Below are 17,607 nucleotides of genomic sequence, written 5' to 3' on the forward strand. Positions count from 1 at the left end.
GGTAGCTTTATTAGAAGGAATGCATCCCATCCAACATCCCACTCAGGAGGCAGCCAGCAACGCCCAGTCCCTTCAAACGACAACACTCCATCACCTGAGCCCAGCTCTCCTGTGACATCACGGAGTCCAGGCTCAGGCAAAGAAACCAAGGGCAACAGCTAGAATACCACATAACCCCATGCAAAAGCAGGCATTAGATTGGTACAACGAGGAGAAATATCTTTTTTTCTTCATGTTACTGCATTTTCTATGTGCGCTGAATTCTGCAGCCTACATAGAAGGAGCAAATCGCCATTATTGATTGTTTACCTTCCTGCATATAGACAATCATCTCTGCAAAGCAGACACTCTTGCACTATGGTGCAAGGATGTCTGTGTTGGTACTAGGCAGCTATTTTAAGCGCCGGAGCAAGAGAAGAAACTAAGGTGCACCGTATTGTTGTAAATACAGCGCATCCCTGCATTTTGGAAATGATGGAGCGTGGTGCTGCAAAATTTGCCACAGCACCACACTTCACCATTTCCTTGTACATATGCCCTACAGCTTCTTATTCAGGCGTAGAGCTCTGATGTCTTCTTGGACTTTGTTCACAGTGTAAAAAAAAGAATAAATAGTTAAATAAATAATACTGCGCTACCCCTTGTGGGATGCCCTCAATATGTTACAAGAGTCCAGACAAGTGAGCTAGATAGAGACAGAGGTGTGCGCTTTATTTTTCCAGTGCAGACTGGTGGGCTCGAGGCCAGATGTGAAGTAACTCCTCTCTCTTTCCTCCTCTTTTGCAGCCTAGAGTTGTTCAGGCCATTGAAGTTTCTGGTCCAGAGGTCCTGTCACTGATGGATGCTGAAGAGGCTGTTTTTCCGCCGCTGTGAGGTCATCAGGGCCTTTGTTTGCTCCTTCGCCTGTCACCTGCACCTGTCCCCCTGCCTGGCATTTCGTGGAATATAATTAGTCAAGGTGACCTTTGCTGCTGTTTCTCCTGTACCTGAGATGGGTCTGTAATGAATGGAGCTGGCGCCGGCAGAGCAGGGGATCAGATAGAGGAAAAGGTTACAGCCATTCTCCTTCCAGACACATCCCCGATGGTAAAAGTCAAACCCTCCCTTCTTGCCCTTCCTGTCAGGTTTACACACTCCCTTGTAAAGAGAGACTTGCTTAGCTCGGCTGCTGCAATGAGCAGGTGTCAATGAAATGCACCCTCAGTGCCTGCAGGGGGAGCAATGCAGGGTGCAAGGAACTCACTTCATTCCAGTGAAAAACAATGCTCCAGATTTACTGTCACTCAGCATAAGCGCTCAAATGACATTGGGGGCCCGATTACAAGTTTTGCAGTGTGGCGCCGTGTCTGCCCCACCTCCGCACCACTGTCTTTGGCAGGGTTTTTTGGTGCTCCAACGGCGGTGCCTTTAACATCAGGTACCCCAATTGGAACACCAAAAAAAGGTCCTGCACGTTATTGACTGAAAAGCCCATGTCGTGCAGCAGCTGCTGTCCAGATGGTGCATTATTTTCCTCTGTGCCAGGCATTACATGGAGGAGGAACCGCCATGTAAACCCTGGAGGAGAAGAAACTCATAATCTGCTTGGCGGGACCGTGGTGGTCCCGCCAAGCATATGGATCTCTCCTGACTCGCTGCAACACCGTTAAGGAATGGCGGTTCCCTGGCAGCAGGGCTGTGGTAGTCCTACCACCCATCTCATAATATGGCAGTGGAGAGACCGCCACCGCTGCCCCCGCAAGTCGGACCGCCAGACTCGTAATCATGCCCTAAGTTGTGCTTCGCGACGTAAAAGTGGTGCATACAGAAGGGCCAATCAACTTGTTGAAGCAAAATATAAAGGCCCAGTTTTATCAAAAAGTCATGCAAGGCAGCACAGCAACCAGAGTAGCTGCACTACTTCCCATTGTGAGGGGGCCCCTCAAGTACAAAAACTATCCTTTATCTCTCTTCCCGTACTCACATGTTCATGTTATGTTATGAAGCACTGGTATCACATGCATCATTCACAATGCTGCTGTTGTGGTTTTGTAGCACTCACATGAGTAGTTTGTCCAAGATGCCATGGTATTGCGTACAGAGTGCTCTAGAACAGTGCTTCTGAAACATTTTAGAACCACAGCCCACTTTTTAGGAAGAAAAACGTTTGCGATCCACCTTGCTTTAATGGACAAGAGGCGGGTGATGTTTTTTAAATGTAATAACGCATCATGTGTTATTGCGTTGTTATTTGCAGACAGCACATTTTCCATTGAAATGGTCCCTAAATTTGCATAGACATACAGTTTTAGATATAGAACTATGTTGCACACAAATGATAATGTGTGGAAACTGGGTTTCAATGAATATTTATTAATTGTGCATCACCAAGTAAAGTGTCTTGATTTATTCTGATCCTACTAAAAATCTTTGTTTCCATCACACTTCAGAATGACAAAAAAAATATGATTCATTTTGCTTTCCTAACTGTTGAATGTGTACAGTTCATTCACAGATATTTATAATTTGTTGTGTGTTCAGAAACAATGACATCCTCCCGCTTTCCTTTTACACTTCATCAGTGCTTAATTTGTAAAAGAATATGTGCTGGGCTCTTATCGTTGAAAAAACAGCAGTTTGGGGGAGGCCCTTGAGGTCCTCAGGTAGCCAGGGCTACTATTATTTAAAGTATAGTCTTCGTCTAGGTTTCAGTATTGAAAAGGGAGACCAAGCAGGACCAGAGTGACAATGTATGAAGGGACACAAGGTTGTACGAATTAAATTACATTTTTTAACATCATAAACAGAATATCATCCACATTTTAGGAGCTAGTCCTGGTGCTCACACATAAGGTGAAAGTGCGTGAAGTGATAGGTGCTGGTGACTTAAAATTTACATCGCATTGACAACACTGTAAAAAACTCTGGAAGTACTAAGTTATGTTAAAGGAGTTTCGGTTGTGAAAGTCGACGGCGTTTCGATCTCCTTAGTTAGAGACCATCATCAGGACGAAAGCACGTGTGAGCTGGTAGGATCTAGAGGAGAAGAAAAACCATTTGTCCTGGAGACAAGAACATGTGTAGTTTAAAGTAAACATGAATCTATCTAGAGCACGAAGGCATTAATTGAACGTCGGTTAGATATACTAATAGTGAGAGAGCATACTAATAATTATTTCAGTAGGATGCAAGCACAGGAAGTATAGATTATAGATCAGGCATAGCTATGTCAGTAGGAGAAAAGGCATAACTAATGAGCAATAATTGAAGTAAACAGTGGAAGAGATCATATCAGTATGATTCAGGCACAAGAAATTAAAGAATTAAGGTACCGGTCAATAAAGGGATCACGGAGGAGCTTGTCAATTAGAATAAGCACGGTGATGAAATAAGGTGGATACCTGTGGGGTCGTCTAAGCATTCCTGAGAGCGTGATTGTTGGAAACCGGGCAACCGGGTTAGCAGTCACCAGGTTCCCAGCACAATGGTAGCTTGGCTCGAGCGGCTGGGGGTCAGGCACCGTGTTAGGCGTACGTCACACCCTCACAATAACCATGCGTTCATCCGTTCCAAAAACGACACTACACCGTAAAAATTATGCAAGTCAAGTTGAAAATATATATGTCTTTATCTTATTTTCTCTTAGTTGCAGGTTTCATTACATAAATACAACACAATAAGATTTTCCCTTAAAAGAGCAGGTCAAATAAATAATGCTACGTTGGAATTTCCATAAATAGGTTCAGGTCATAAATAAGCAAGGAATAAATAGGGCGCAATAAATACAGATGGCAAATAAATACAGTCAGACAATACATATAGTGCAGGAATAACTTAGTGGATGACAATAAATAAAGCACCTCCAATAAATAAGGTCAAGCAATCAATGACAGTTGCAGTTCAAATCATTTACATGAGGTCACTTGGTCTTACTTTGCCCATACACAACTTAAGGACACGTGGGCGGCATGGGGGTGTCCCACCTAGATTGGTCAAGGCTGGGGCCTAAGCTGAGGCAGAACAAGGGTAACCTAAAGATCTGGCCCTCCAAACTACACAGCTCTTTATGTAGGTCACTGTACCAGTCTCAGTTCACCCCTGGCACTCCCAGGCTGGTTCTAACACCCCTTTAGCCCCTAGAATGGTCTTTTAGGGCTCCACAGGGCCTCAGATGCCCCCTCTACCACTTACTGCCCTTTTCACGATGATCGGCTCCGCTCGGCACCGTGTCGACGCCGTGTGGCGGCTCCGGTTCGATGTCGTTGGGCGGCTCCGGTTCGATGTCGCTGGGCGGTCTCGACTCGATGACGCTGGGCGGCCTCGGCTCGATGTCGCTGGGCGGTCTCGACTCGATGTCGCTGGGCGGTCTCGACTCGATGTCGCTGGGCGGCCTCGGCTCGATGTCGCTGGATGGCCTCGACTCGATGTCACCTTCCGGCGTCGCAGGGACTCGGACTCCCCACTTCCTGGTGTCTCCGGAGTGCGATCTCCACTCCCGACCTCCGGCGCCCTTCACCTCAGTTTCCGGCGACTCCGGTGGGCGGACTTCACTCCCCCGTCGACGCCTCACCTCGACCTCAGGTGACTCCTGACTCGACCTCCGGCGCCTCTCCACGACCTCCGTCGGCGCCCTCACTCGACCTCGGGTTACTCCTTACTCGACCTCCGGTGACTCTCCACGACCTCCGTCGGCGCCCTCACTCGACCTCTGGCGGCTCCGGGTACGACGTCTGCTTTCTGTCAGCGCCGCTTCTCTACCTCAGGCCCCAGGTCTCCAGGCTTCTCGACGTCAGGACTCCAGGAGGACACTGCTGAACAGGTCAGGAACTTGCTGTTCTTCTTCTTTAAGGCCTGTTCCAAATATTCAGTTCTTTAAGATGGTTCTTCTAGTCTTGGTCCCACACAGGGCTCTAGGCTGGGCTTGGTCAGTAGGGACTAGCATCAAGGGTGGGTTTCTGGACCCCACTCCAAGCACTGGTTTCCACCCCTGCTGCCTTACTCCGACCTCCTTCTATCTCTGTCCTCTCTCTTCTCCAGTCAGATGCCAACTGCCACCCTGAGATGGCCTCCCAACATTCTAAACTGCCTCCCTCTGTCACAGGGTTCTAGAATGTTCTGGAAACCTCCAGTGGGTTCTGGTGATGTCACAGGTGACAATGGGTGGCCACCATTTTGTGTCTCAGGCCCTCAGACAGAAGTTCCAGGGGTAGGGAAAATGGCTCCCTGACCCTGCATCAACACTAAAAAGTCTGGTGGTTCCCAAAAAGGAAAAATTATAACAGGGTTTGAGGCAAAAGTGGGACAAAATAAATAATGATGAGGAGGGACCACCCAAAGGGCTGACAGGTCTAACATGCGTCCCCCCCAGCTGAAAGTGGGGAGAGCTACCCAACCCCTTGGGAGTTCTCATCACTAAGGCGGAAATACCTTGAGAGACCGTCTGCATTGGCGTGGTCCACTCCAGGCCGATGTTCCACCTGAAAGTCCATTCCCTGTAGGGAGATAGACCACCTCAGCAACTTGGGATTCTCCCCCTTCATCTGCATCAGCCAACGAAGGGGTCTGTGGTCGGTCTGAACTAGGAAGTGCGAGCCAAACAGGTATGGCCGCAACTTCTTCAGAGCCCATACCACTGCAAAGGCTTCACGCTCTATTGCACTCCACTTCTGTTCCCTGGGAAGTAGTCTCCGGGATAGGAAGACCACGGGTTGATCCAGACCCTCTTCATTGAGTTGCGATAACACTGCCCCAATGCCATGTTCCGATGCATCCGTCTGGACAATGAACTCCTTGGAAAAATCTGGGGCCCTTAAGACCGGGGCCTCGCACATGGCTTGCTTCAGTTTCACAAAGGCCTGCTGACAAGCCTCCGTCCAGACTACCCGTCGAGGTTGCTTCTTGGACGTAAGCTCCGTGAGGGGGGCCACAATGGTACCATACCCCTTCACGAAGCGGCGGTAGTATCCTGTGAGGCCCAGAAAAGCTCGGACCTCAGTCTGAGTCTTGGGGGGTTCCCAGGCCATAATAGCCTCGATTTTCGCCTGGAGGGGTTGCACCGCTCCCCTACCCACCAAGTGTTCAAGGTACACTACCGACCCCTGCCCGATCTGGCATTTACTGGCCTTGATCGTTAAACCAGCTTGCTTCAGGGCCTGGAGAACAGTTTGCAGGTGACGCAAGTGATCCTCCCAGCTGTTACTGAAGACGGCAATGTCGTCCAGATAAGCAGCAGAGAAACTCTCCATTCCGGTGAGGATCTGGTTCACCAGACGCTGAAACGTGGCAGGGGCGTTCTTGAGCCCAAAGGGCATCACGCAGAACTGGTAGTGGCCCTTGGGCGTGGAGAAGGCTGACCTTTCCTTAGCTCCATCAGTCAGAGAGATCTGCCAGTACCCGGATGTAAGGTCAAAGGTACTCAAATATTGGGCAGCTCCCAGCCGGTCAATCAGTTCATCCGCCCTCGGGATCGGATGAGCATCAGTCTTGGTTACTGAATTCAGTCCCCGGTAGTCCACGCAGAACCTCAGTTCCGGTTGGGCACCCGGTGGTGCAGCTTTTGGTACTAGTACCACCGGACTGGACCAGGGGCTGCTGGAAGGTTCAATCACTCCTAGCTCCAGCATCTTAGTGACTTCACTGTGAATGCTGGCCTTCACTTTGTCTGTCCTCCTGTAGATCTTTGACTTCACAGGTGGGCTGTCTCCTGTGTTCACGTCATGGACGCACAGGTGAGTCCTACCTGGAACAAGGGAGAACAACGAAGAGTACTGCCCCAGGACCTGGCGGCAGTCCTCCTGCTGTTCAGGAGTTAGGGACGGGGAGAGAATCACTCCCTCCACCAACCCATCCTTCTCTTGAGACGCAAATAAGTCGGGGAGAGGCTCGCTTTCCACATCCTCTACTCCGTCAGTCACCATTAACAATATGACTTCTGGCCTCTCATGGTGGGGTTTGAGGCGGTTGGCATGCAGCACCCGTAGGGGCTGACGAGGGGTCTTCAGATCCAACGAGTAGGTAGCCTTACCCTTCTTCTCCAACACCTCAAAGGGTCCTGACCAGCGATCCTGGAGGGCGCTAAGCTCTCCTGGTTCGATCACCCACCCCTTCTGGCCAGGCTCCAACTCCACCGGGTGAGCATTGTGGTCGTACCTAAGGGTGGGCGTAGTTCGCGAAGTAGCACTTCGCGAAGCTACGCAAAGTGAAGTTCGCACTACGCGAGCTACGCGTAGCACTTCGCGAACTGCGAAGTAACATGTTCGCACTGTGCAAGATGTTGTTTTCAATGATTGCACAGTGCGGACAAGCAACCGGCACTGTGCAATCATTGAAAATGGCATCTTGCACAGTGCGAGCTGTAGTTTTCTGCTGCTCGAGTAGATTTTTACTCGAGCTGCAGCTTTCTCAACGCGAACTGGTAGTTTCTCATCGCGAGCGGTCGCGAGCATACGCGACCCCTCGCAATGAGAAACCTGACCTTCTCGCGTTGGGAATCTCGCCGGGAGGTTTATTTTCCATGCTCGCGATCGCGAACAAGGAAAAAGTCTCGCCAGGATGTCATTTTGCTTGCTCGCGGTCGCCAACTTGACGTTGAGGACCGCGAGCAAGCAAAAAATGACCGCAGCACTACGCAACACTACTCTACGCGTGTTCGCACTGTGCTACGTGCAGTTCGCGTAGCGCGAAGTAGCGCGAACTTCGCAAACTACGCGAGCGTAGCGTAGTGCTTCGCCCAGGCCTAGTCGTACCACGCCTTCATCACTGCTTGGCTGGCTTCCAAGTTGTCAGAAGCTTGCTTCCACAACTTAGCCATTTGGCTCCGGAAGGCCAGCATGTAGCTCACCACGTCCTGGGGAAGCTTTCTGGGAGTTCTTTCCCATCCGTCTCTCACCAGGCTGAGAGGTCCACGCACAGGGTGCCCATACAAAAGCTCGAAGGGGCTGAAGCCCACTCCCTTCTGTGGCACTTCCCTGTAAGAAAACAATAGACAGGGTAGGAGGACGTCCCATTTCCTCCGCAGGCTTTCAGGCAGACTTCTGATCATGCCTTTCAAGGTCTTATTGAACCTCTCCACCAGACCATTGGTCTGGGGGTGGTAAGGAGTGGTGAACCGGTAGGTCACTCCACACTCCTTCCACATCGCCCGCATGGATGCTGACATGAAGTTGGTCCCCCTGTCGGACACAACTTCCTTGGGAAAACCCACTCGGGTAAAGATTCCCATCAGGGCCCTAGCCACAACAGGTGCAGTAATGGTCCTCAGAGGTATGGCCTCTGGGTATCGCGTGGCATGATCCACCAGAACCAGGATAAACCTGTGACCAGCTGTAGTAGGCGGATCTAACGGACCCACAATGTCGATGCCCACCCTTTCAAAGGGGGTGCTAACGACAGGAAGTGGTTCCAGGGGAGCTTTCAGCTTCACCCCTGTTTTCCCACTGGCTTGACAAGACACACATGTCCGGCAGTAGGTGTCAGACGACACTTTCATCTGAGGCCAATAAAAGTGTGGGACAAGCCGGGCAAAGGTTTTGTCTTGCCCCAGGTGTCCTGCCAAGGGGATTTCATGAGCCAATTCCAGGAGGAAGGCTCGATAACGTTGAGGGACAACCAAGGCCCGTGACGATCCGTGCATGGGTGCCTTGGGTTCACTGTAGAGGAGGCCATCCTCCCAGTAAATATTGTAGTTCCCCTCAACGTTCCCTGCTGCCTGGGCTTCGGCCTGTCGCCTCAGTCCCTCAAGTGTAGGACACTCCCTCTGGCCCTTGCAGAATTCCTCCCTGGTCGGCCCTCCTTCCACGTGCCACTCGGCCGGGATGGGTAGGTCCTCCAGTTCGGTAACATCCCCCTCCGCGGACTCCTGGTCCACCACCTCCGGTGGCCTATCCGTCACATGGGGCGCGGATGCCAAGGCAGGCTCCTCCTGCCCTCGGTTCTTCCCTTGGTCGGCAGCCGGCGGTGCCTTTGTTCCAGGCTCCCGCCTAAACGAACTCCCCCTCCGGGTAGTCGCAGACCTTGTGCTGACACAGGCCCAGTCAGGTGTACCCAGCATCTCCGCATGAGTCCGGTATTCCACCTCCTTCCAAGCATTATGCTCCATGTCATTCCCCAGCAGACAATCGACTGGCACGGCAGGGCTTACGGCAACTCGAAGTAACCCTGCAACCCCTTCCCATTCAAATGGAACCTCGGCCACCGGATAGTGGCCCATTCTGCCGTCAGCCATCGCGGCAGGGTGGAGTACATGGGGAATCACCTGCTCTGGAGACACCAGTTGGCTACGTACCATAGTCATACTGGCTCCTGTGTCTCTCAGAGCCTCCCCTCTTTGGCCGTTGATGGTGACCCACTGCCCATACTTTGTGTTATTTGCGGGCACCTGGATCTTAGGAACCATCTCCCGTTCTCCCAGGGACACTAAAGTGACACCCACCCACTCCCTTCCCTTACCTAAGGGCATCTCCTCCCCGAGCACTACACTAGCTACTCCGGGGGCCTTTCCTCCGATGGGAGGGGGTGGTCTTTTCGGGCACTTCACATCTCCCTTATAGTGTCCGACACCACCGCACTCGAAGCAATGGACAACCCTTGGCTGCTGACTCTGGCCAGGATTAGGGTTTCTGGGTGGGTTAGCCCTAGGGGTGAATCCCGTTCCCTTCCCTTGGGAACTATTTTGGGGGCCTTTAGAGAACTCCGTTTTCTTTTCCCCTCCCTCTTTCTTCTGGGGGGCGCCCTGTCCGGTCTTTTGAGAGTCCCCTCCAGTCCCCCTTGTGGACACCCGGGTACTAGCCCAAATGTCCGCCTCCTCAGCAAGCTTCCGGGGATTGGTCAGCTTGCTATCCACCAGGTGTTGACGCAGTTCAGGGAAACATTTTTCGAGCAGGTGTTCCTTCAACATCAAATCAAACAACCCCTCGTAGTCCCTCACCTCACTGCCCTGTATCCAACCCTCTAATGCCTTCTTTGCATAGTCCAGGAAATCCACCCAATTCTGTGTGCCCAGTTTGTGGCTACCCCGGAACTTCTGTCTGTACTTCTCGGGTGTTAGTCCAAACTTCCTCACGAGCGCCACTTTCATGGTGGGGTAGTGGGTCTGCTCATCCTGCTCCAGGGCCAATAATGTATCCCTACCAGCTGGAGGCATGTATCTATACAATCCCCCTCCCCAATATTTCTCTGGAACCCCATGGACTCTTAAAGAGACCTCATAGGCTGCTAGCCACCTGGCGATATCATCACCCGCACTATAGCTAGCTACTATGTCTTTTGGCAAATAGGGTTTGGATTCCCTGGTGATTTCTCTTTCTTCGCTGCCACCATTAGGAACAGGGTGTGCCCCGACCCGTAGGATCTGGAGATCTATCTCCCTGAGCCTCAACTCGTGAGCCATCCTCCGTTCCTCCTTTTCTTTCTCCAGCTTTGCCAAATCCCATGTGAGCTGTCTTTTCTCCCTCCGGTCAGTGAATTCTGCTTCTAATAAGCCGTTACTAGAGACACTGCTGCCCTTCCTTGAAAGTGTTCTGGGCCCCGCTACTAGGTTCCCCACCTCAGGTTGGTACAAACCAGCCTCCTCGCTGTCAGGCTCTCCATCCCTGTCCTCCTTCTCAACCTTACTTTCTCGTCGTGCCTCCCCCCAAGCCCTTAAGCTGGTCTGGAGCTCACCCTTCTTTGCACCTTGGGGACAAAACAACCCCTCTCGCTCACAAAACTCTCTGAGTTGGGCCACAGTGTAAGTTTCCACATCTTCCAATACAAACTCCATTTTGCCCACTCAGGATAGAAGACAGTTGCTTACAGAAGCTATGCAGGGGGGTACCTTTTGTAATACCTCCTCCCACCACCAGAAGTAAATATGGAAAAAACAAAACTCAAAATTAGGAAGTCCGCTTGGAGAAAACTCCCAGTGTAGGCCTATGGACTACCCACAGTTATTGTTGAGTAGACGCAAGCACAGCTCAATCCCACCGCTGAACACCAATTTTATGTTGGAAACCGGGCAACCGGGTTAGCAGTCACCAGGTTCCCAGCACAATGGTAGCTTGGCTCGAGCGGCTGGGGGTCAGGCACCGTGTTAAGTGTACGTCACACCCTCACAATAACCATGCGTTCATCCGTTCCAAAAACGACACTACACCGTAAAAATTATGCAAGTCAAGTTGAAAATATATATGTCTTTATCTTATTTTCTCTTAGTTGCAGGTTTCATTACATAAATGCAACACAATAAGATTTTCCCTTAAAAGAGCAGGTCAAATAAATAATGCTACGTTGGAATTTCCATAAATAGGTTCAGGTCATAAATAAGCAAGGAATAAATAGGGCGCAATAAATACAGATGGCAAATAAATACAGTCAGACAATAAATATAGTGCAGGAATAACTTAGTGGATGACAATAAATAGAGCACCTCCAATAAATAAGGTCAAACAATCAATGACAGTTGCAGTTCAAATCATTTACATGAGGTCACTTGGTCTTACTTTGCCCATACACAACTTAAGGACACGTGGGCGGCATGGGGGTGTCCCACCTAGATTGGTCAAGGCTGGGGCCTAAGCTGAGGCAGAACAAGGGTAACCTAAAGATCTGGCTCTCCAAACTACACAGCTCTTTATGTAGGTCACTGTACCAGTCTCAGTTCACCCCTGGCACTCCCAGGCTGGTTCTAACACCCCTTTAGCCCCTAGAATGGTCTTTTAGGGCTCCACAGGGCCTCAGATGCCCCCTCTACCACTTACTGCCCTTTTCACGATGATCGGCTCCGCTCGGCACCGTGTCGACGCCGTGTGGCGGCTCCGGTTCGATGTCGTTGGGCGGCTCTGGTTCGATGTCGCTGGGCGGTCTCGACTCGATGTCGCTGGGCGGCCTCGGCTCGATGTCGCTGGGCGGTCTCGACTCGATGTCGCTGGACGGTCTCGACTCGATGTCGCTGGGCGGCCTCGGCTCGATGTCGCTGGATGGCCTCGACTCGATGTCGCCTTCCGGCGTCGCAGGGACTCGGACTCCCCACTTCCTGGTGTCTCCGGAGTGCGATCTCCACTCCCGACCTCCGGCGCGCTTCACCTCAGTTTCCGGCGACTCCGGTGGGTGGACTTCACTCCCCCGTCGACGCCTCACCTCGACCTCAGGTGACTCCCGACTCGACCTCCGGCGCCTCTCCACGACCTCCGTCGGCGCCCTCACTCGACCTCGGGTTACTCCTTACTCGACCTCCGGTGACTCTCCACGACCTCCGTCGGCGCCCTCACTCGACCTCTGGCGGCTCCGGGTACGACGTCTGCTTTCTGTCAGCGCCGCTTCTCTACCTCAGGCCCCAGGTCTCCAGGCTTCTCGACGTCAGGACTCCAGGAGGACACTACTGAACAGGTCAGGAACTTGCTGTTCTTCTTCTTTAAGGCCTGTTCCAAATATTCAGTTCTTTAAGATGGTTCTTCTAGTCTTGGTCCCACACAGGGCTCTAGGCTGGGCTTGGTCAGTAGGGACTAGCATCAAGGGTGGGTTTCTGGACCCCACTCCAAGCACTGGTTTCCACCCCTGCTGCCTTACTCCGACCTCCTTCTATCTCTGTCCTCTCTCTTCTCCAGTCAGATGCCAACTGCCACCCTGAGATGGCCTCCCAACATTCTAAACTGCCTCCCTCTGTCACAGGGTTCTAGAATGTTCTGGAAACCTCCAGTGGGTTCTGGTGATGTCACAGGTGACAATGGGTGGCCACCATTTTGTGTCTCAGGCCCTCAGACAGAAGTTCCAGGGGTAGGGAAAATGGCTCCCTGACCCTGCATCAACACTAAAAAGTCTGGTAGTTCCCAAAAAGGAAAAATTATAACAGGGTTTGAGGCAAAAGTGGGACAAAATAAATAATGATGAGGAGGGACCACCCAAAGGGCTGACAGGTCTAACAGTGATACTTTAAGCGGTGATCATCGCTACGTCGTGGGAGGTGTAGTTCTGTGGAATCTACAAAGGAAAAGCCGGTCTTGTCGGGAGGCAACTGCAGGCTGCACCACACATTGTCCCTGACAGCTGCCAATGACAGTACAAACACAGCTACTAACCATCACACTCTTACAGGTGTGACCATTCATACTATTCCAGGCCCCCAAAGCAACAAGAATGGTTTGAGAGCCAGGTATTAGTCATTGTAAATGTAAATTGAACTAATAAACAGCTGTTGTTGTGCTCAAACCTAAATTAGCCAGACAGAGCCAGACTGACTGTCGCAAAGATATGACCAATACTTTACGGCCAGTGTTTAGTATATCTAGCCCTTAGTTCTTTTCCAACTGTAGCCTGTTGCTAAGCATTGAAGATAAATCTTATAGAAGGCCAGCATAACTTTCCGGGAGCTTGGACCAAACCATCAACTAAAAGTTTGACTTGTCCAACTGGGGGGATTTTATTCATCAAACGGGACTTTTGAAAACCATTTTAAGGAAACAAGTAAGACTTCTATCCAAGTGAGATGATCTGGGGGTTATAGAGTCCGCTAGCAGCAACATCGGGAATTTAGCCAGCTCCTACAAGCACAGACTGAGGCAGCCATATCTCGAATCAGCTCTGAACAAATCAATTTTAAAGGAAATCCTGTCAGTCAGATTAACGGTCATGCCAATAACAGACATAAATATTCACTAGAAATCCCTAGAGGCGGTCACCTCTTACAGACGGTGCCATCGCTACGAGGAGTCTCTGGCCCACCTAGATTGTATCTGTCCCCAATTGAGTCACCCACGTTGCACTTTATTAAAACCTTTGTTTTTAAAAGACGGCACCCATACCTGCTTAGACGCAATGAAACTTCTTTGTAGCTTGGAGATTCCCATGGAGCTGGCCAGATTAGCGAAATTATCACGTCACTTAGGCCCAGTGCAATTCCAACATCCACAGGAACACCACAGAACATGTTCATTTAGCTCACAGATTTTGAGTGTTGAAATCTTTGGGTGAAAATTAGGTGCAGTATTCCATATTCCCCTCAAAATTCCTCATTTCTGAAGGGGATTCTCAGGGTTCCTCACATAAACTGATTAATTTTCACCCCTCGGAATTACTGAGGACCTCAAAGTCTGTACCTCGTGGTGGGGAGAATACTGGGCCATTTTGCAATCAGTTAAGAACGGGTGACCTTATCAATCATTTACAAGTCCAGTTTCTCCAGTGGGGCATGTTATGATGCTGTCACTGGTGAGGTTTCACAAAGCCAGACACTCCATTTCCAGATCCTTGTGATTTGGAAATTCCAAAATCACCAAGGTGGACACACTTAATAAATGTAGCTGCTGAGATACTTTTGTTGTTGGGGTTACTTTTTTACCTTTTCCTGATATTCAATTTTAACTTTGTATTTAGTCACGTTTTGGGGCACAAAGTCCTCCAGCAGGGCAAGGCTGAGTGCAGTCATAGAGCTGAGCTACACAAGGCCGTATACATTCTTCGTGAGTCCTTATTGAAGCCTTACACTTTACAGCAAACATCTCCAAGTGAAGCAACCCTGAAGATCTTGCTCTCTAAGGACACGCCTTTCATGGGTAGCCTCACCACTTTATTCTGGTCTTTCCGAGATCAATAAATGAATTAAAGGTGTATTAGAGTGTGGGGGTTGGCCTGCCAGGTAAACAGAGTGCTTCACCTGAGCCCGCAGTGCAGGACAGCCAGCAATAATTAAAGATCCCTAAATTCCTGCATAGATCTATTTGCCTGCTTTCCAGGAACTCCCCCATTATATGGAGATGTGGCAACCATCTTGGATTTCTGGTCACACTGTGGCTCAAAGTGTTTAGTGTAGACAAGTGTGATACTTTGCTGCTGAGGTTGGGGCTATGCAATGCAGATCTAGCATTTGCTTTGCAACGATCTGTTGCTTCCCCTTGGAGTTCTTTTGATGGACATTCGAAATACAGAGAAGGGTGATGAAAGCAGAGCTGTGTTGTGAAAATGAACTTTGAACTCTTTAACTTGAACGTTTGTGGAAGACTGTAGGATAGTCGTTTTAGACATAAGGTTTTCCATTGATCGGGCAGGAATAATTCATGTATTTATGATATGCTTAAGGTATTCAGAATTCCAACATGTTTCTAAGTGTTGTCAAGCTAGGAATCTCAGGATAATAATTTATGCTAATTACTTTGCAGTGGCATACGAGTCAAGTAGAAAACTCATCTTCCAGAGACTGCATAGTGATGAAGCTTGAGGTAGTTCTCCATTCATAAAGAGAATCGCCAATAAACATATATTTATGGTACTCATCTCTTGCATGATTAGTTTCAGGAATAACACGTTTTACATCAAAGTACAGAAATTGGCGAGCAGAGTCGTCACTAAGGTATATCAATCAATCAATCAAGACATTTGTAAAGCGCGCTACTCACCCGGAGGGTCTCAAGGCGCTAGGGGGAGGGGGATCCGCTACTGCTCGAACAGCCAGGTCTTGAGTTGCTTCCTGAAGGAGAGGTGGTCTTGGGTCAGACGGAGGTGGATGGGGAGGGAGTTCCAAGTCTTGGCTGCCAGGTAGGAGAAGGATCTTCCTCCCATGGTGGCTCTTCGGATGCGTGGGATGGCGGCGAGGGCGTGGCTGGTCGATCGTAGCTGTCGGGTGGGAGTGTAGAAGGTCAGGCGGTTGTTGAGGTACCTGGGGCCCAGGTCGTGGAGGGCCTTGAGTGCGTGGGTGAGGAGTCGGAACGTGATTCTCTTGCTGACGGGGAGCCAGTGCAGGTCTCTCAGGTGTCCGGAGATGTGGCTGTGTCGGGGGATGTCAAGGATGAGTCGTGCGGAGGCGTTCTGGATGCGTTGGAGTCTTTTCTGTAGTTTGGCTGTGGTTCCGGTGTAGAGGGTGTTTCCGTAGTCCAGTTGGCTGGTGACGAGAGCCTGGGTGACCGTCTTACTGGTTTCGGTGGGGATCCATCGGAAGATCTTTCGGAGCATTCGTAGGATGTTGAAACATGATGATGAGACGGCGTTGACTTGTCTGGTCATCGAGAGGGAGGAGTCAAGGATGAAGCCCAGGTTGCGTGCGTGGTCCGTAGGTTTGGGTGCGCTGCCCAGGGCGGGGGGCCACCAGGAGTCATCCCAGGCGGAGGGTGATGATCCCAGGATGAGGACTTCCGTCTTGTCTGAGTTCAGTTTCAGGCGGCTGTTCATCATCCACTCGGCTATGTCTTTCATCCCTTCGTGTAGGTTGGTTCTGGCGGTGGCTGGGTCGTTGGTGAGGGAGAGGATCAGCTGGGTGTCGTCGGCGTAGGAGATGATGTTGAGGTTGTGTTGGAGTGCGATGGCTGCGAGGGGGCTCATGTAGACGTAGAAGAGGGTGGGTCTGAGTGATGATCCTTGTGGTACGCCGCAGATGACTTCGGTGGCCTCGGATCTGAACGGGGGGAGGCGTACTCTCTGGGTTCTTCCGGCGAGGAACGAGATGATCCAATCTAGTGCCTTCTCTTGGATTCAATGTTACAGTTCATGCAGGAATGTTATGGCCAATCACTAAAAATTTCTTATATTGCCTTTCGACAACCACCACGGTGTGCAGAAACCAGTGTCCAATAGAGGTGATGACCCAACGTGGAGGAATCCTGGGTCTCATTTATGGGTTTTCTGCCTTAGGGCAGCGCAGCAGGCCTTGCTGCTGTGCTGTCCTACGGCAAAAGAAAAGAGCAGTAATGTGCCGTTGCATTCCTGTCCTTTTTCCCTGCGCTGGCGCACAATGAGCTGCTGTCCGCCAATGCAGTCAGCGTTGCACAATGGTGCAAGGGTGCCTGCATTGCGGGGATGAATATTTTTGTGCAGGAAGGGAAACATTCCTGCACAAAAACAATCACAAGAGGCTTTTTCCTCTTTCTCTGTGTGGTGCAGAATGCAGCACACATAGAAAGAGGAAAAAGGAGGAGAAATAAAGATATTTCTCCTCATTGTGCCTCCCTTACGCCTCCTCTGATGAGGCGTATGTTTTTGGCGCTGCCTCAGACTTACGAATTCCTGCAAATCTGGGGCAGTGTCAAAAAGCCAAGGATGTTGCTGGGAAAGCCTCTAGCAAAACCCATGGAACACCCCTTTCACACAGTCTTCTGCGTGAAAGGGGCACATTATTTATAAGGCCATGAAAAGCCAAGTAACATGGCTTTACGTGACCTTATAAATATGCCAGTGGCACATTGTGCCACTGAAAGTAAAAAAAGTGACGTTTCGGCGACGCAATAGTGCCGGTAGAGCCTCATGAATGAGGCCTCCAGTGTCTCTGTTTTCTCTCCTATCCCAGTCCTCTTTCCCATTATCTTCTGCAAGCACTCATATTCTTGTGTATGTGGTCATTGGTGGAGACAGTGACAGACGGGTGAGTGCATCGTCCCAATAGGCTCTGAGCATAAGGTTAGTGCTCTAGGGGGGACAACCTCAAATCTGGGGAGTTGGGTCAGAGATTCGGCAATGACGCTGAACATCCTGTGATTCTGAGCAAATCACTTAATCTCCCCATGCCTAAATAAAAAAAAAATGAAGTATCCTCATGTAATGGATCTGGTGCTATGTAAAGCGCTCTGATACCCGATTCGGGTCAAGTTCCAGCTATATCATACTCTGTAGAATGAAAATAAAAAATAAGAAAGTTCTAACGTTCAACCCAGACCACTTCTTCAGCACTGC

This window comes from Triturus cristatus, chromosome 5_2 (assembly GCF_964204655.1).
Source record: "Triturus cristatus chromosome 5_2, aTriCri1.1, whole genome shotgun sequence".
NCBI classification, from domain to species: domain Eukaryota; kingdom Metazoa; phylum Chordata; class Amphibia; order Caudata; family Salamandridae; genus Triturus; species Triturus cristatus.